This window comes from Mus musculus, chromosome 18 (assembly GCF_000001635.26).
Source record: "Mus musculus strain C57BL/6J chromosome 18, GRCm38.p6 C57BL/6J".
Lineage (NCBI taxonomy): Eukaryota > Metazoa > Chordata > Mammalia > Rodentia > Muridae > Mus > Mus musculus.
The window spans coordinates 25601265-25619510 of record NC_000084.6 but is presented as its reverse complement, the minus strand read 5'-3'; the positions used below and the strand labels follow the sequence as shown (position 1 = coordinate 25619510).

Sequence of the window (18246 nt, the reverse complement as noted above, 5' to 3'; positions counted from 1 at the left end):
GTGCTAGATCTTTGCAACTTCATCAAGTGGCAAGTCGTGTCAGAATGCCAGGAGGAGGAGTCCTCAAGGGCTTCTCAGAAGAGGTGGCAGAGGAAAGCTCTCCCCAGGACTTAGGAGGGAAGAAAGCAAGCAGGTTTCTTCTTCCCTTTTTCCCAAGTTACTTGGTGGGGGATGACAGAGGGTGGTCTCAAGTCTCTGACATCCCCACTCTGCATTTCTTGCTAGATCAGCATTATGGACCAAGTTTTTGTCCACAGAGCACAGGGGAGGACAAAGCCAGACCAGAGACTGTGGAAGTGACCCCACCCTCTACAAGGACAATTCCCAATCATGCTACACACAGACTCTCCTGCCAGCAAGAGCAGCCTCTGCTGTGACCCATCTCCCATCTACCTCCAGTAGGCTGGCTTCCTAGCACGGGTACTATCGTCTGCCCTCACTACCACAGAGACTACCATCTCTGTGAAAATCAGTCCTCATGAAGTCTACGTGCCACAAGCCCTGAGGACTCACTGGTGTTGCTCACTTCACCAGAAAGATGGTTGGAGCAAGAACAGGAGTCATGAAGGTCTGAAGCCTGGGTCCCCAGCCCACCCTCCTAGTACTTGCAACACCATAGCAAAGGCTTTAGCTATTCTGTCTACAGCTGAAAAACTAGTCAGTGCGGTAGAGGTGAGGTTCATTCTAACAGGAAGAAAAGAAGCGTGGTTAGGAAACAGTGTTATCAACCATCCCAGGAAACAATGTTACCAACTGTCCCAGCCCCATCAGGCATCAGAATGGGGGAGGTGGCACTGTGCGGGTCCTCTGAACTGAACATGAGTTGGTGAATGACTATACCCCAGGCAGAATCTGGGGGCAGGAGCACAGTGGGTCATCTCTGCTGGGGAATTAGCCAAAGGATGACCTAAGCACTTTCCTTTAGCAGAATAGGCTGGGAACTAATCAGGAAAGCTGGATAAAGGCAATGTTCTGGAGACCCAAACCTGTCTCACTCTCTTATCTTCAGTGCATGCTTGCATAAGCACAAACGCACATGCATGCATTTTCATACATATCTGCTCCTTCACATGTACTTCTAGCCACCGTACACATAACATTCTCTCTCTCTCTCTCTCTCTCTCTCTCTCTCTCTCTCTCTCTCTCTCTCTCCCTCTCTCTCTCTCTCTCTCATGTGTGTGTGTGTGTCTGTATGTCTGTCTGTCTGTCTGTCTTCTGTCACTGTCTTTCTTCCTTCCCCCATCTCTCTATTTCTCTGTGTGTCTCTCTGTCTCTGTCTCATCTCTCTCTGTCTCTCTCCCTCTCTCCCTCTTCATTATTCTTCCTTGGTGGTGCCCTCCCCCGCAGGCTCTTCATTTCTCCCTCATTCCTATACCCCTGCAGAGATGGCTCCCTTAATACGTTGGAAAGAGTAGGTGTTTGAAGTTAAAGCTACAAGGAGCAAGTGGGGGAGCTCAGAGCCAAGGAGGAAGCATTCTCTGTCCTTGTTAAAGGCCTTGTCTGGTTCTTGCATGTTTTACTGACTTGGTGGCCTGGTGGACAGGGATGGGTGCTGTTTCATTACTGGCACACACACAAGAAGTGCCACTGGCCAATCATCCCAGGAGTGAAGCATGCTGTGACCACTCCCCTTCACTGTCACTTAGACAAGGGGAAGCTCGGTGTGCCATGAGGGGTGCAGTGAACACCCTCCCTCCAAGCGTGGACCCTGTGTGTGATTCTGAGGAAATCACTGGTCCTTATACCCAGTTACCTCAGCTCTTGGTGCAAATCCAAAGGCAGTTGACTGCAGCATGGCAGCCCTTAGAGCAGGCAGATGTAAGGCAGACATAGAGGGCTGGCTTCTGAAAAGGAGCCAACCTCCAGGAATACCTCTTCTCTGAGTTTGCTCACATTCTGCCGCTTTCTAAAAAAGCCACCCGATAGGTGACCAGACCAGAAGTGTGATGATTGCCTTCCAAAGAGAATCAGGCCATGCTAACGAGCACTGACTGAAGAGGGCTGCAGTTCATGTCAAATGCTTCATGACACACATTGTACAGACGGCATGTGGCTGTCTTGGGACTGAGTGACCCTCTGTCCCACAAGCCCCTTCTCTACAGACAGGGCAAAAGTCGAGCCCTGTCTTCCTCAGAGATGAGTCTTGGATCTGTTTTATCTCTCCACTGAGACCCACTCAGTGCGTAGGACATGGGGCTCCAAAGAGGGGGCTTACAGCTACCAAGGCAGGCAGTAGGTCACTGTCTGGCTGGGAGACATGACTCACGCATGACACAATTGAGAGCAGGGATGCCATTAATCAGAGCAGGAGCCTGCCAGCCTGACTTAAGAGGCTATACTCTGTGGCCCACTGCAGAGACCATAGTCTCTACAGCCCAGCAAAGGGAGGGAGAGAAGGCAGTTGGGCTAGGGAAGCTTTGGCCTGGGAACCGGGAGACTTATGCTTACATTATGCAGTTCTGCCTGTCACAAGCTTCGGATTCAGCATATCTAACCTGTAGTTTCCATTTTGCAAACAGGGGGACGGAAGGTTATCCCTCCCCACTCCTTTTAGGGAACACTGGAACTTTTGGAAGAATATGGGTGCTTGTGTTCTGATAGAAGATGAAGGAAAGAGATGGACTCAGAAGCAGAAGTGTCCCTTCTGGACCAAAAATTCTGTAGGAGGGAAGAAAAGGATAGGGGGAAAGGAAGAGAAGCAGAAGAGACAAGGAGAAGTAGCAGGAGGAGGAACCTTGGATAAGGAAACTCAGGGGACCCAGGCTCCATGTCAGTTCTTACGGGAATTAGAACAGAACAGTATCAGTAGCATCAGGCTGCTACTAGGAAAGGAGGAGGCTTCTGGTCCCTTGCATCTCCCAGGTAGACCAGGAGGCAGGCTCCCAGAGCTGGGCATCTCTGAACCAACGCCTGAAGGGAGGACCTGAAGAGACACCTCCCCCAGTCCGTGGCTGTGCTAGACTTGCTGTCTGTGCTCAGAAAGCCCACTTCATGCCATCAGAATCTGCCTATTTAGTAAAACCATCACACCAGGAGGTATGTCCCAACCCCTATGCTCGTGGAACAAGTGCCTGTCCTCAGCTTTCCAGCAGAGGTGAACTGTCCCATTATGTGCAGAGGACGTCTGGCCAAGGCCGCATGGGCAGAGAATCCTTGAGTTTCCCCCTCCCAGCATTCTTAGCACGAGTCACACCCACACACTCAGCACGCTTTTGCTCACACGGTTCCACACACTTCCCGCTCTCACCCCACCCCACCCCCCAGTTCGAGTCCCACCTCCTACACGAAGAAGCCTGAGACTGTTCACAGCCATTCTCGGCAAGTGCGCTCACTATTTCATTCACACCTGTGAGGCGAGAGCTGGCATCCCCGTCCACCACATAAGGAAACTGGGCCACCCAGACTGAAGCAGCTACCCTGACAGAGACTGGTGACAAATGGGGTGGGATGTGTACCCTGCTGGGTGCTGGCTGTGGGTGACTGCCCTCTAATCAGGAGGCCACCGGGGCACAGACATGAGTTAATCCTCCCACCCCTTCTAGTTTGAGAGTCAGAGTCGCCTCACTTTATGGTAAGCCACTGTTGGGGCAGAGCAGGCCTTGGAGCTGTTTCTCCTTCGTCCTAATCAACAAGCCTCCCAACTAGATGTCACAGGTGTAGCTCCACACAAGAATAGGTGGGTCTCACGGTGCCTGAGTGTCAGTGGCCATTAAGTGGATCCTTTGCAGAGGACACCCCTCCTGCCAACACTGGGCCACCATAAGACCATATTTGTTTCCAAGACCACTGAAACCATTTGTGAGACCATTTGTTTTCTCACTCGCTGAAAGCCAACATAGCTAAGGCCAAGAGAGCTAAAGAGGAGCAGGCGATCCAGGAACAGGGAGAAATTATTCTCTCTCTGCCTTCACATCCTCCTGAAGCAGCCCTCTAAGTGTAGAATGGTCCCTATATTCCCCTGGGGAGGAGATTTCAAAGCCTGGGCAATGCTCCTGGAAGTCTGGGCTCTCCAGATGACCGTCCACCATGAATGGAACATAATCAAGGCCACCTCCCTGGTCATCCACTCTGACTACACATGGACCCAGAACCTTGGGTCCCTGTCCTATAAACCCTTAAAGGATATTCTCTTTGACGCTTATTCCTCAAAACAGCGGGGGGGTTGGATGGCTTCTCCCACCCACCTTCCAGGAATGCAATAAATCCCTCTGACCTCACACCTGTTTACACCTTGGCACTGTTCTAACTCCCATAAGCCCTGAGCCGGACTGAATAAGAGGTTCCTGTAGGGCCAAATACTTCAACTCTCCTTGTCCCCTTCAATCAATGCCAGTGGCTTCCTGAGTTCTAAAAAGACTAGTACTCATTCCCTGATACATCTTTCTAGATTTATATGCGCAAAATTCCTTCTGGAATCATTTTGAAGAAAATGTAGTTTCATGTCTAAGAGAGATAATTTATATAATCAAACAGAAAAGTAAAATTAGCATCAGCAGAGGGCTGGGCATTCTGTAGCATCTTAACAGGGTGCTAGACCCCTCCTTAGGTGTTGGGCAGACAAAGAGTAGCCAGGCCTGAAGGAAGATGGTCTATCCACCTCATGACCTTAGCCACTGACCCTCATACCACAGTGATATAAAAGAAAACCAGAGATTCTTCCCATGTTGTTCCCTGAAGTGTGTCTACTACACACGTGTGCTGCGAAAAACTCAAGGCTGCATGAAGCATCATCTGAAGGCTCCAAAAGGAACCGTGAATCACACCAAGCTCTGCTCAGACAGAAAACCCTGGTCCTCCAGGGACTGCATGCTGGCCAGCAACAGACACTCACTGAGTTGAGACTCTGTAAGCCTTTGCCTGTCCTTTAGTTTCTCTGGTCATTTACTTCTCCTAAAGGCTTCATCGCTGGCCTTTACTTTTATCTGAGCAGTGGCATACAGTATTTTTATTATCCTCAGCAACTCTGTGACATGCATTATCTTGGAAACGAGCAAAATGTAAGAGGTCACATAACTTGACATAGGTCATAAAGAGTAGGAGAAACAGACTCAGAGTCGTTGTTCTCTGTTCTTTTTCAGTGATCTTTCCAGGACTGGATCAGGTGGACCCCCAAGTCACTGTCATTTTGAAAATGCTAAGACTTAATAGAATTGAGGTTGCAATGTACACATTGTCCAGATTCATCGAGATCCTATAGCTACAATTGGAGGCTCAGAGGGGTTGGGCTGGCCCTAAGAGTGCAGAGCCATTGGGAAGGCAAGCACCAAGAGGGAGCAGTAAGAACGTGCTGGATGTTCATAGTTTATGACGCCATGTAAGTCAGACCTGCCTGTACTTGACCAAGGTTGAAACTTCCTTGCTGCATAGTAATTAGATTTTTAGACAGTGTTCCCCCTTTGGTTTATTTATCTAGCAGTAATTACTGCCTGCTGAGCTCTGTAGTGGGACTGTTAGCTTCCCAACCACATGGGTTATAAGCTTGTAGGGGGAGATAGGAGTTAAAAGATACAGAGAAGCCATTTTTGCCTTGCAAAATAGGCAGGTGTCTGTGGTGGCCCTCAGTGTGCTTTCAGGCATGCTACTGGAGAAGCAGGCACTGGCCTTTGATCTGAGGGTCAAGAGCAAGCATTTAGGAATCAGGGGTTCAGTTGGCCCCAGAACATCCTTCGAGTCCATAAGTATCAACCACATGACGTAATGTGAATAGGTGGTATTTCCTAGCCCATGGGCCATGGCTCTGAGTGCTCTTTGCAAGGACGCTGTAGTGCCCAGAGGAGGTAAAAACAGCTATAGTGTGTTTGGATAGGATTGGTGGCCAGGAGGTAGAGAGATTGGGGCTCTGCAGCCCCCAGAAACCATAGAATCTGTAAGCCTATCTTATTGACTTTGTCTTGAGAAATGGCTTCTTTTTTCCCTCCCTTCTTCCCTTTCCCTCATCCCCTCATCTCTCTCTCTCTCTCTCTCTCTCTCTCTCCTTTTCTTCTTTCCTTCCTTCTTTCTCTCTCCTTTCTTCCTCTTCTTCCTTTGCTTTTAAGAAGTATTTATCACTCTTCTTTCTTTCTCTTTTCTTTCCTGTCTATCTTCACTTTTTACCACCCCCCCCCCTTCTCCTTCACTTCCTTCTCCCACATGCGTTCCCTTCCCCTCCTTTCCTTTTTGTTCAGTTCCCTAGGAAGATTTTGTCACACCCTAGAATTTTCAGCTGCCATGCTCCGAGCTTTCCTGATTGCAGAACTTCACATCTGCCCCCACTGCACAGAGAGTAACAACAGTGCCATGTGAATTAAGGAGAGAGGCCACAACTCCATCTGACAGTCTTATACATACTGGAACCCTCCAGCCCTTCAGCATCCTGAAGGCCAGCCCTGGGCTTGAGGCATGAGAAGACAGAGGACCCTCCCAGGCTAGCTAAGCAGCATAGGCCAGAATTCCCTGAGGCCTCTTTTAAAAGATGAAGTCCAATGCCCCAGCCCCAGAATTCTGCCTCAAATTGTCTGGGGTAGAGTCCAATCGTGTCTTTTACAAGAACCATACTTTGTGAGATGCATCAGGATACCAAATTACTCTAGGGAATCGCAGTCCAGGCAGATACAACTCTTATGTGAAGATAGCTGTGCTAATGGATGGAGACTTGAGGGATGGAGGGCTGCAGAGGCTCTCAAATAAAGCAATGAAGCTTTATTCTGCCAGGGAAGGGTCTGTGGGGGTCATCAGAGGATGAACGATTTAAAACATCAGAAACGTATCTGAGTTCTTCAGGAGGCAGGCAGTATGCTAGATGGATGGATATATAGCATCAAATAATCCCAGAAGGTCACTGAACCGTGCACTGCTCTGGTGTCTTAGAAGCCTGTGACTTTATTTGGGCAGGGCTGAAACACACCCCGGCTATAACTCCTTCTCACGCTGGGCTACCCTTCCACATTCTGAAAGACTAAATAGACACATCCTCTCCCTGCCCAATCCCAGGCCCAACATTCAGAAAAGAGTTAAATGACAGAGCCTCGTACTCCTGTATAAATTAATAATTGATTCGGTAACAAATCACTAATATTGCAGGAGTCGTGGTGAATAAGATAATGAATGTGTTCTGTCCAGGGAGTGTCGTGTTGTGAGGACTCAGCTGAAATTATTCATCAGTGTGCTACCTTCCCCATCTCCAACTGCTGCTGGGTTAGCTCCTCCTTTTAATCTTCCTGACCTGTCACATTCGATGGTGGAACTCGTCAGGCTCCATATACAGCACAATATTAAGGAAGAAGCACCAAAGCATCACGATGGATTCCAGAAGGGAACGGGAACGGTGCCTGCAGAGCCTCTCCTGCTCTCCAGGGAGCTCACAGACACCTTTCCAGCTGGCCTCCTTATCCCACCACCAGGAAGAGAACCCCAGATTAAGGAGTCAAGAAACATGGATTTCGATCCCCATCTTGCCACAAATGTGCTGTGTGTCTTTGGGCCAGGTACCTAACCATCCTTACCGAGACAAAGTTTTGTGTCTTAATAAGAAGGGGTGGCCGTGCTTCTTGCTTCTCTCTTAGAGGTGATAAGAAAATTATGAGGTGAGAGGGAAAAAGGAATTCTATCAAGTTGCTGGGTTAGATTCATCTTATACCCCCCACTAAGTCATAGAACTTTAGCCTTGTTAAGTGCTCATGGTTCTAAACATGTCTTCCACACACCCATCACTGGGAACGCCCTACCCTGCCCTTCCACTCTCTCTGTCTCCTTCCTTCTTCATCAGACCCATCTGACATCTTGGGCTGAATTCAATAACCAACTACTTCATGACAACCTTCCTGACTCTGCCTATCAGATATGGCCTTGCTTCCTCTGTGCTGAATGGATAGATGGATGGGTGAATGGATGGATGGGTGAATGAATGGATGGGTGGATGGGTGGATGGGTGGATGGATGGATGGGTGGATGGGTGAATGGATAGATGGATGGGTGGATGGGTGAATGGATAGATGGATGGGTGGATGGATGGATGGGTGAATGGATGGATGGGTGGCTAGATGGATGGCTGAATGGATGGATGGGTGGATGGGTGAATGGATAGATGGATGGGTGGATGGGTGGCTAGATAGATGGATGAATGGATGGATGGGTGGATGGGTAGATGGATGGATGGGTGGATGGGTAGATGGATGGGTGAATGGATAGATGGATGGGTAAATGGATAGATGGGTGGATGAGTAAATGGGTAAGTAAATAAGCAGAAAGGTAAGTGGAAGAACATGAAATTGAAGGCTGCCAATGCGGCTCAGCAATTAAGAGAGCCTGCTGCTCTTGCAGGCAACCCAGGGTTCAGTTCCTAGAACACACATCAGGCAGCTCACAACAGCTCTAACTCCAGCTCCTGGGAATCTGCCGCCCTCTTCTGGCCTGCTTAGGCACCTTCTTTCATTTTGCATGGCACACATGCATACATGCAGGAGCACCTATACACAAAATAAAAGTTCCAAAGACCTTTAAAAAAAATAAAAAGTGAGCCGAGCATGGTGGTGCAGGTCCTTAGTACCAGCGCTAGGGAGGCAGAGGCAGGCAGACATCAGTTCAAGGCCAGCCTGGTCTACAGAATGAGTTCCAAGACAGCCACAGCCACACAGAAAAACCCTGTCTTTAAAAGGAAAAAATTAAGTGCATAAAATAAAAAATAAAATTGAAACTGACATCCTACTGTTTTCAGTCAGTGATCAAATGGCCGTGGAGTCTGTCATAATTGCTTTATCTCTGCTGTACTAGGCTGTAGAGCCGAAGTGTCAATGACCTGACTGTGCTTAGAGCAAAGTGACAGCAATGAGTCTGGACTGAAAAACAGAGCCCATGACGTCACAGTTGGCAGGCCCTTCAGATGGGCCTTCTGGAGGCCTCCTACCAAGGGCCAGCGGTTGTTGACTACACAGCTTGCTGGAGGGACCCACTCTCCCATCTTAAAACCATTCTTCCTTCACACCAGAGGACACATGACACAAGAGGAAGACTAGAAGGACCTAAGTTCTACAAGGTTGAGAGATTTCGCTTGGAAAGAAAACACTGTTCCAAAGGGTCAGAGCTGGGTTTGCCCAGAGGTGGATAGGGTGAGACCTTCCCTTGGGATACAGATGTCTTCGACCAAGTGGGAAATTTCCCATCATTGATCTGTAACTCCTAGATTAGAAAAAGACTCGAGAACAGAAGTCCCAGGATCAGAGTTTATAGAGGAGCAATAGTAAGAATTGGTAGGGTTTTCCCTGTTGTGTCTGCCTCCTCCTCCATTCAAATACACCCCAATCAAATCAACTCTTTCCACATAAAAGCTCACCCAACCTCCACTACAGAACTCCAGAGAACATATGGGTGTTGTTCCCCGCTGGCGCACACAGATGCTTATGAGCACAGGTGAACACATCCACAGATACCCACACCCGTGCGGAGACGCTCCCCAGAAGACACACAAGCGCACGGAGACAACAGGCAAGAGGCAACACACATGCTCATCCAAGCCTTCCTTCTGAGTAAGTTATTAAAAATGTAGACATCGCTGGCTCCCAGGGTCAATATGTTGTTTTTAAATTTAAACATGAATTTCCATTTCATTGAGCCTCCAGGGCTAACAAGATGTGCAGTGACAGGAGCAGCTAGCTGGAAAAGGCATGATTGAAGAGCCAGCCAATAATGTGTGTGCACAGCCTGGGTGGGGAGGGGAGCCCCCTTGCTCAGCCCCCGTAGCCTGGTGGGAGTTGCAGGCAGGCAACGTGAAGAGGGCTAGTCCTTCCACTAACCCTCCTCGCAACTGACCCAGTTGACTAGCCCACATTTCCCAATCTGAGAAAGCAAAACGGAGCTCCAGCAGCAAAATCACCCGTCTGTCACCCACGCATCCACACATCCCTATTCGATGAAAAGCAACACCTGGGGGACCATGGCAAGGAGAAAGTGCTGCCCCGTACCAGGGGCAATTCTGATTAGAATAAAATATGCGTCTCTGAACACTTACTGAGGGGCCCTTTGCATCCTCAGACAGTGGCAGGTGCCTGCTTTATGACCTGCTGGAAGCTATCTTGCCCCCCTGAGTTGTAACTTCTATTACACAAAGTATCATATCTGTCTTGTCCAGAGTGAGCCCTGGGCACCTAACTGCTGTATATACTCACTAAACACTAGGGAACTTGCCTGGGACTGGGTTGAAGTTAGAAGACACACACACAGAGGTTTTGTTTCCTGGCTGCAAGCTATGTAGGTGGTTCATTGACACTGAGAGAAAGAAGAAACAAACACTGCGTGAAGAAGTGGTCCTTGGGCCAGACCTTGTGGTGCATACATATCATCTGGCACTTTAACAAGAACAGCAAGAAGATCCCTGCAAGCTTGAGACTAGCCTGAGCTACACGGTGAAAGCTTGTTTCAAAAGCAATTTTTAAAGAAAATTGTCAGTGGCGTGTGTTCAGGACCCGAAGCTAGGCACTACTTTGCCTGGCAGGGGCTATTCTCTCTCTAGGACTTATGGTTGGACCGGTCTTGGTGGGTTCTGTGCCAGTTCATTTCTCGTAGTGACCTAAATGCCAACCAGTAACTAAGCTTCTTCACTTACCAACAGGGTGTGGGAGGAGGCAACTGTGACTGTGCCATAGACGAGTAGCCTAGCATTCTAGAGACAGTGTGGCTGAAGCTGTGCTGACACTGCTCCCTATACCTGGAACATACATGTGTGTGTATGTTTCACACATGGTGCCCACGGAACCAAGAATCAGTGACTAACAAGGTACCAGGATCTGTTGTACTCATACAGCCTCACTAATGCAGTCATGTGTGCGTGTGCGCGCGCACGGTCATCTTTCCCTCCTCTTCTGCACTTTCTAATTCATAATAAAATCAACCCTTAACAGTTGGACCCTTTGGTTTCTGAGAGAATAGCATCCTTTCTCCCAGAAGCTCACGGGAGCCCTTGAGGAAACGGAGTTCCAGGAAGGGTGACAGCACTCCCGCAGGCTAAGGGCGGTCCCCAGAACCCTTGCTTGGAAATGTCTTGGGCCACACCCGTCTCATGGCACGTATGATCAGGGATGCCAACAGATATTCAGAAGATGCGGTGTCAGTCAACATCCATGGTTTACTAGACTGAGGGACTGGCAGCACCAGATGTGGATCGGCAACTGGGCAGTGACTGCCCGCTGGCATGCAGACCCCGACCTTTAATGTATTAAGGAATGGAGGCCTGGGCCTCTAGTCCTTTAAACATTCATTTAAAGTCTCACTTCTCAAATAAGTCAGCAGAGGCATCAGTCAAAAGGGCACAGTCTCCTTCCCTTGTTTTTAGAAGGAGGAGAAAGAAGGAGACGGGTAGAGATAGATTTATTGGAGTTAGAACTCAAGACAGGACTGTGTAAACCGGGGCTGTGAAGGAGGCTGGGCAGGGGGAGCTGGGGCAGCTGGGGGAGCAGGAGGAGCTGGGGCAGCTGGGGGAGCAGGAGGAGCTGGGGGAGCAGGGGGAGCTGGGGCAGCTGGGGGAGCAGGAGGAGCTGGGGGAGTGGGAGGAGCAGGGGGAGCAGGAGGAGTGGGAGGAGCTGGGGGAGCAGGAGGAGTGGGAGGAGCAGGAGGAGTGGGAGGAGCTGGGGGAGCAGGAGGAGTGGGAGGAGCAGGAGGAGTGGGAGGAGCTGGGGGAGCAGGGGGAGCTGGGGGAGCAGGGGGAGCAGGGGGAAGTGGGAGGAGCAGGAGGAGTGGGAGGAGCAGGGGGAGCAGGGGGAGAAGGGGGCAGCAGGAGGAGCAGGGGGAAGTGGGAGGAGCTGGGGGAGCAGTGGTCCACACTCGTTTTCTCTCATAGTCTTTCTGTCCTTTACACGTCACGCTTTCCCAAGAACCTGAGACATGTCTCGTTGTAACTGTCTTGTCAACACTTGGAAATGGCCTGCAGTATGAACCAACTCAAGTTAGACAGAAACTGGTCCTCAGGCTTCATCCAGTGGACATGCGTGGCTCTGCACACTGTATGCTAAGGGTTATTTTGTACAGCAAGTCCTGTCTGTGGTGTCCAGAGGATAGGTAGTCCTGGCCAGGGCTGGGTAAGAGCCAATCTGTAAGTCCCTCCTGCTCTCTCTTGGAGTGGCCCTGGGTGGAGATGGAAAGGCCAGAAGGACAGTGAGCCCAAACTCTGTCCATCTCTCTCTACTTTCCCAAGGTTTCCCTGACCCTATATTATAGTCCTTCTTGGATCTAACCCCACCCCAGAATTTTTTTTTTTTTTGAGCTAAGGTCTGACCTGGGGTCTACCTAATCTCTTAAAATCCAAGACCGAGTTCAGCTAAGAGTGAAGAGCTTGCTGACAGCAGGAGTGTCCCACTATGCGGCAGCTTCCTGTGCAGGAACCATCTGTCTTCCCTGAAGCATCCTAGAGGGGACAACAATGTCTACCAGATCCCTCCCAGTTCTGACACTCTGAGTCCCCTCTAGGACCCAGGTCGCCTCTCTATGAGAACTAGAGCATCCTGGTGGGAGGGAAACTTCTCCCAGCCTGCCTCTGGCTCTACTTCTCATGGCAGCTAACAGGGTGAGGGGAGGCAACCTTGTTCACTGTGTTGGTCCAGTCCTCTAAAAGAGCCACTGGGAAAATGTTTGTTCATGTGGGAAATCACATCACTGGGGAGAGCCGCATTTCCCAGCGATGAGCTATGTAGGTCAGGCTCTGGTTGCTTCCACATGACCGACCTCTGGACAAGTGAAAAGAGTAAGCAGGCTGAGACTCTGCCCACACTCCCTTGCCTTCACTCATAATCACCAAGTCAGTCCATAGGGCCTGGAGCCTGGGTGCAGGGGGGCCCACAGAGAGGGCCTGGAGCCTGGATGCAGGGGGGCCCACAGAGAGGGCCTGGAGCCTGGATGCAGGGGGGCCCACAGAGAGGGCCTGGAGCCTGGATGCAGGGGGGCCCACAGAGAGGGCCTGGAGCCTGGATGCAGGGGGGCCCACAGAGAGGGCCTGGAGTCTGGGTGAAGGGGGGCCCACAGAGAGTCTACCAGACTCCCCACCTGCTGAATTGCAGTTTCCGAATGCCAGGACCAGTGTGGGTTGTCGCACAAAGATCCCTTCATTTAAGCCACAGGACATGATGCTGTGAGGGTCTTGTGCTTGGGGGGAATAAACAGAGTGGGACTGGCGATCCAAAAGCTTCAGGGCAATAGTGACGTGTGCCCTTAGACCCATGGCTCACAGCCAGGGATGTGAAGGTGTCTACCGTGCTCTCCATCTCCCTTCAGGGGCAATAACCAGGACACCTCCTGGTAAAACCAAAGGCAGAGGTTAGCATTATATCCCTAAAACAGGGCCTGATATACAACCGGGCCTCAAGTTTGGAAAAGAGAGAAAGGAGCTAGAGATTGGGGTCATCCAATCCTATCCATCTCCAGTCAAGGACCTGAGAAGCGTGAGAAGGAGGGAGACTGCTTGCCCTTCCAGCCTGTGTGGCATCTCCAAGCTCCCTCCCCTCACCAATTCCCCCAAAACAAAGAAAAGCCATTCTGACCTTTTCATGACAGAGGTGGTTAGTGAAGGAAACCAGAGTGTAAGGGTGAAGATCCCCCACATACTGGTAAGTCGAGTGCTTGTCCCCTTGTAGTTCTTTGAAAGAGATGGCTCAGTATCTTTTTAATGCAAGGCAGGGGCTTCAGCGCCAGAAAGGGATAGGATGCATGGGATAGGACTTCCATAAGCCTCTCATTTTGTTTATTTTCTTGTTGTAAGACAGTATCTTCCACTGGCTACATAATTCAGGTCCTCCTTAAACTTACAAACTCCTCCTGCCTCAGCCTCCCAAGTGCTAGGATTGCAGGTGTGTGCCACCATGTCCAGCTAACAGCCATGCTTGCTAATGGGAGCCTCCTCTCTAAGAGCACAATCTTTAGCAAGGGAAAAAGGAGAGGAGAGAAATAGAGAAGAAGGGAGGCAGGTGGAGCTAAAGACCCAGAAAGCAGCATCTTTCCCCATTTCCCCTAGCCCTCAGCTACATCCTGCCGAGTCACATCACTGATACTCTGCACAGGTGACGACGTTTCAGTACACACGGCATGTGCCTTTTTTAAAATCCCCCTTTTTTTTCAATATGAAAATATTCTGCAGTACAGAGCATATCTGATTTAAAAAAGGAAATGTTGTCTGAAATATGTGCCCCCCAAATAGAGCTAATGGGGATCTCATTCATTATTTAATCTCTTGCTTATCAGAACAGGATCAAACCGAAATCTAATATAGCATGTGCATAGGGTTGTCCTGGAGAGGAGACGGAAGGCAGGGAACAGGGGTGGGGGAAGGTAGATCAAGTCTTGTACGTTCCCTTCATATATTAAACCAGGCCGCAGGCTCTGAACAAGATTAATAACTGTAGTGGGCCTGAGGATTACACACACACACACACACACACACACATATATATATACCTGATACCTATTCTCACACCTTACACTGTGATTCATAAACTGCCCCATAGCTGGACTTTATTAAACACAAATAAACTGTTTCTCCTCCACAGCAGCCCAGGAGGTGAAGGGGGCCAAGGAATGAGCAGGTGGTTTCTGTGTCTTGCTCATTTACCTGCCTTATTCTTCAAAAGTCTTGGGAGGAGCTGGAGCAAGCACCCAGTGACACTCCCTCTAAAGTGCAATTGCTAGGTGGGAAAGAGTGACATCTTTGGCTAGCACCTCCCACGTGCCCTGTGTATATTGGTGCCTCGAATCCCCAACGCAACTCTGAAAACAGTAACAGCATCCTTGACTTACAGTGAGGAAACTGAGGTACAATGATGGAAGGAAACTATACCAGGTCCAAAATAATGCTAAGCAACAGATATGCTCCACCCACTAACTAACTCATTCTCCTCATAGCTAGACTCTGCGGCTTTCTATAAACACTGTAAAAATAAAACCCACAATTCAGGCATGTGTGGACTGTTGGGTGGTGATAAACACATGGAAGCCCTCTCGGCTTTTCTTTTGTTCAAAATCATTTCTATCCCTCTCCCACAGGGCTACCTTGAGACCTTGGCTCAACCATTCCTGCACCTCTCTGCCCCTAACTTCCCCTCTGTGGCCTTCTTATCAAAGTCCACCTCTTTTTCCTACATTCTCTCAATTCCATCTGCTCAGTACAAGTCCTACAGAACAAAACTCTCTAAGGGTCATGTCACATGCAACATTCGCCTGTGTTCCTCATTTTTATCCCTGCCCTGTTAGCAAATATTCTCTTGGGCCAGCAAGATAGCCGAGAAGGCAAAGACATTAGCCATCAGAACGGATGCCTGAGTTCAGTTAACAAAAGTTACGTAGTAGAAGAAACAACCAACTCTTCCAAGTTATCTTCTGACTTCTGCATCCACACTGTGGCTTGTGTGTGTGCACGAGTGTGTGTGTGTGTGTGTGTGTGTGTGTGTGTGTGTGTGTGTGTGTGCAGCACATCACACACATCAGCACACAAAAATAAATGTAAATAGAAGAAAGAAAATATTTTCTTTTAGCATGTTCTGGGGCCTTGGTATCCACCAGACCAATTGTTTCTCAGCAGATGCCCACTTTCTGAGTTCCCCATCGGCACAGAATTGATTGTGTAGGTTCCTGGCAGGTATGCTATTTGAGTTCCCAAGCAGCCCATCCTCCCTCCTGTTCCCTATAAGGGTCAGACTAGACCAGAGTAACAGAGGCATACAAAGTGGGCAGCAAAGGATTCTTTTTTTTTTTTTTTCTTTAAAGCAGTGTTTCTGCTCTGTGGCATGTGTCCCCTCCTTCCCACAGTTCCACAGTCCAAATCCACATTAAGATGGGGTGACAACATGGAGATAGCTCCTGAGGACCAGTGAGATGAGCGTCGTCAAGCCTCTAACTTCTTCCTGTCCTCCAATGACAGGCAGGGATGGCTTTTCTTTACTCCTTGTCTCTGTAATTCAGTTTGAGCTGTAAGGGAGTTTAAAAAAAAATGGAGCCGGCCACCAAGCTGCCTACAAAACAAGTCAGCCAGGCAGCGTCTCCTGCAGACCCACGCCTTATATCTTCAGTGACAAAAAGATTTATAGCAATTTTTTATTAAAAAAGAGAGAGTGTGTGCACTGTGGATAATCAGATCTGAGACGCAGGAATGGAAGGATGGGGGTGTTGGACGTGTAAGTTATTTTAAAATATATGCTAGGTGCCTGATGGATTCCTCCAGACCCTGCTGGAGGGGCCAGCTCTCCTCTTTCCCTCAAGCCTGGCCTACAGTGATGGAATTGATGTGTAAAAAGAAAAGACAGAATACAGACTAGGAAGGCAAGAATATCTATTGTAGCTTTTTTTTTTTTCCAGGCACTATCTCTCAAACTCCCTCCCAGGCCACTGTCCTTTTCTTCAACAGGTAGAGGGCACCTGCTGCCTGCTAGTGGGAAGGATGTAGCCATAAGCTCTTAAGACCATCACAGGACCAGGTATCTTAAGACCATCTTAAGACATCACATAAGAGGTCTCTCCCTACTATAAGCTTTCAGCCTTGTTTTTACAAATGAAGTACATGAGGGGCTGGGGAAATAACTTAGCTGGTAGAGTGCCCATCTAGCATATATAATGCCCTAGGTTCAATCCCCAGCCATGCGTAAACAGAATATGGTAGCATTTACCTGTGATTTTAGCACTTTGGAGGTGGAGGCAGGAGGAGCAGAAGTTTAGGCTCTTCCTTGGCGGTATTTAGTAAGTTTAAGGACCGCCAGGGCTACAAGATACCTTGTCTCGAAAAAGAGGTAAGGTGGCTGCAGAGATGGTTCAGAGGTTAGGGGCACTGACTGCTAACCTCCAGAGGTTCTGAGTTCAATTCCCAGCAACCACATGGTGGCTCACAACCATCTGTAATGGGATCTGAAGCCCTCTAGGGTGTGTCTAAAGACAGTGACAATGTGCTCATATATATAAAATAAATAAATCTTGTTTTAAAGGAGGATCAGGGAGAGACAAATGGTGTGTGTTCAGAGAAAGGTTCTTTGCTGGCCTCAGTGACAAGGCGTATGCACTTCTAGTGTTAAGCTTACACCTACTTACCTCTAGTTCTTTAAACCTTTTTCACCTCCTGGGTCCCAGCACAGAGCCCCCATTCATGGGAAAGAGAGAGGCATGAGCTTGCCCATCCCTACACCTAGGCAGGCCCTAGAGCTCTGCACCTGGGCAGGCCTGTGCATAGTTGGGCAAGGAGAGGTATAGCAAGCTCTACCATCCTCTTCCTCACCTGGTGACCTAATGCCTTGGGACCTACAGACAACACTGTAAACTGCTCGGAAAGATGTTCAACAATTAGTGAAAATGTCAGGATTCCACGTGTCCAGAGCACACACTCCAGCGGCAAAGGCTGTTGGGAAGGTATGAGTTCAGCCAGCTCAGAGCCAGGGTGGGGGAGGGGGGCTTACAGAGAGAGGGAAGTATAGTGGGTGGGGCAGGATGAGTGGCACCTGCAGGCTGGAGGAAACGTGGCGCAAGGCATGGACAGTGCAGAAATCCAAAGTGAAGTGCACCAGGCCAGGAGTGGGTCACCACAGTGGACTGGAAACAAGGACAGTCGAGGGCTGGCATCTTCCCAGGCTCACAGATAACACTGAGGCAGCGCCATCTTTTTCCTGACCTTGGCTATACAGTCTATACTCCTCACTTGAGTGCCTAGGGCTTCCTGGAGACTCTTGAGTTCTCTCAGCTAAGTTTATTATGAACGAGATTCCAATGGGCAAGAAAAAGTCTTGTCCAGGCATTGGCACTGTACAGCTCCAGTGGTATCGAGAGGGCCCTTGACAAGATGTAGGCACCCGTCTCCTTCCCTCAGTTCCACCCCACCAATTTAATAATCTGAAAACTAACCTAAATATGTCCTGAGCTGCATCAGTCAAGAAGTCCCAGATTTTGCACACAAGGGTCATACTCTATGGGGTATGTCATAGAGGACTAAGAAGCCTTCTAAGAGATAGAGCCTCAGATTTCCCCTTGTACTAATAAGTCCACCACAAGGAGGACCAGGGACTGGGATGGTGGCTCCTCTGTACACTGCAGGCACTTGCTATGATGTCTCTAAGTTATGATTATCTTAGTTGTAACATGGAGTTGATAATAGCTGTTCCTGGGGCAACTGTTGGAAGAAGAAAGTAAGATGATGTAGTCCCGGGTTAATCTATGAGTGACTGTCCAAGCTCCCACCTCAGGTGGAAGCTATTGGCTCGCAGCCACCCCAGCTGCCTGGTTAGGACTCTGCCTCCTGGACAGATGGCCTCATAGCAGGGG

General features: G+C 49.3%; 1 protein-coding gene and 1 long non-coding RNA gene across 78 annotated transcripts in view; one reads left to right on the top strand and one right to left on the bottom strand.

The window, feature by feature from the left end:
* Celf4 (CUGBP, Elav-like family member 4) overlaps window positions 1-18246 on the top strand; it is a 276901-nt gene that overhangs the window by 135010 nt on the left and 123645 nt on the right. The gene's annotated exons all lie outside the window — the stretch shown is intronic.
* Window positions 15678-18246, bottom strand: part of Gm3227 — a 35703-nt gene continuing 33134 nt past the window's right edge. Inside the window, exon 3 of one of the 2 annotated variants that reach the window (XR_003952586.1) lies at window positions 15678-15915. This is a non-coding gene — a long non-coding RNA (predicted gene 3227). The remainder of the gene's footprint in view (window positions 15916-18246) is intronic. The other variant, XR_003952587.1, reaches the window with a different exon arrangement.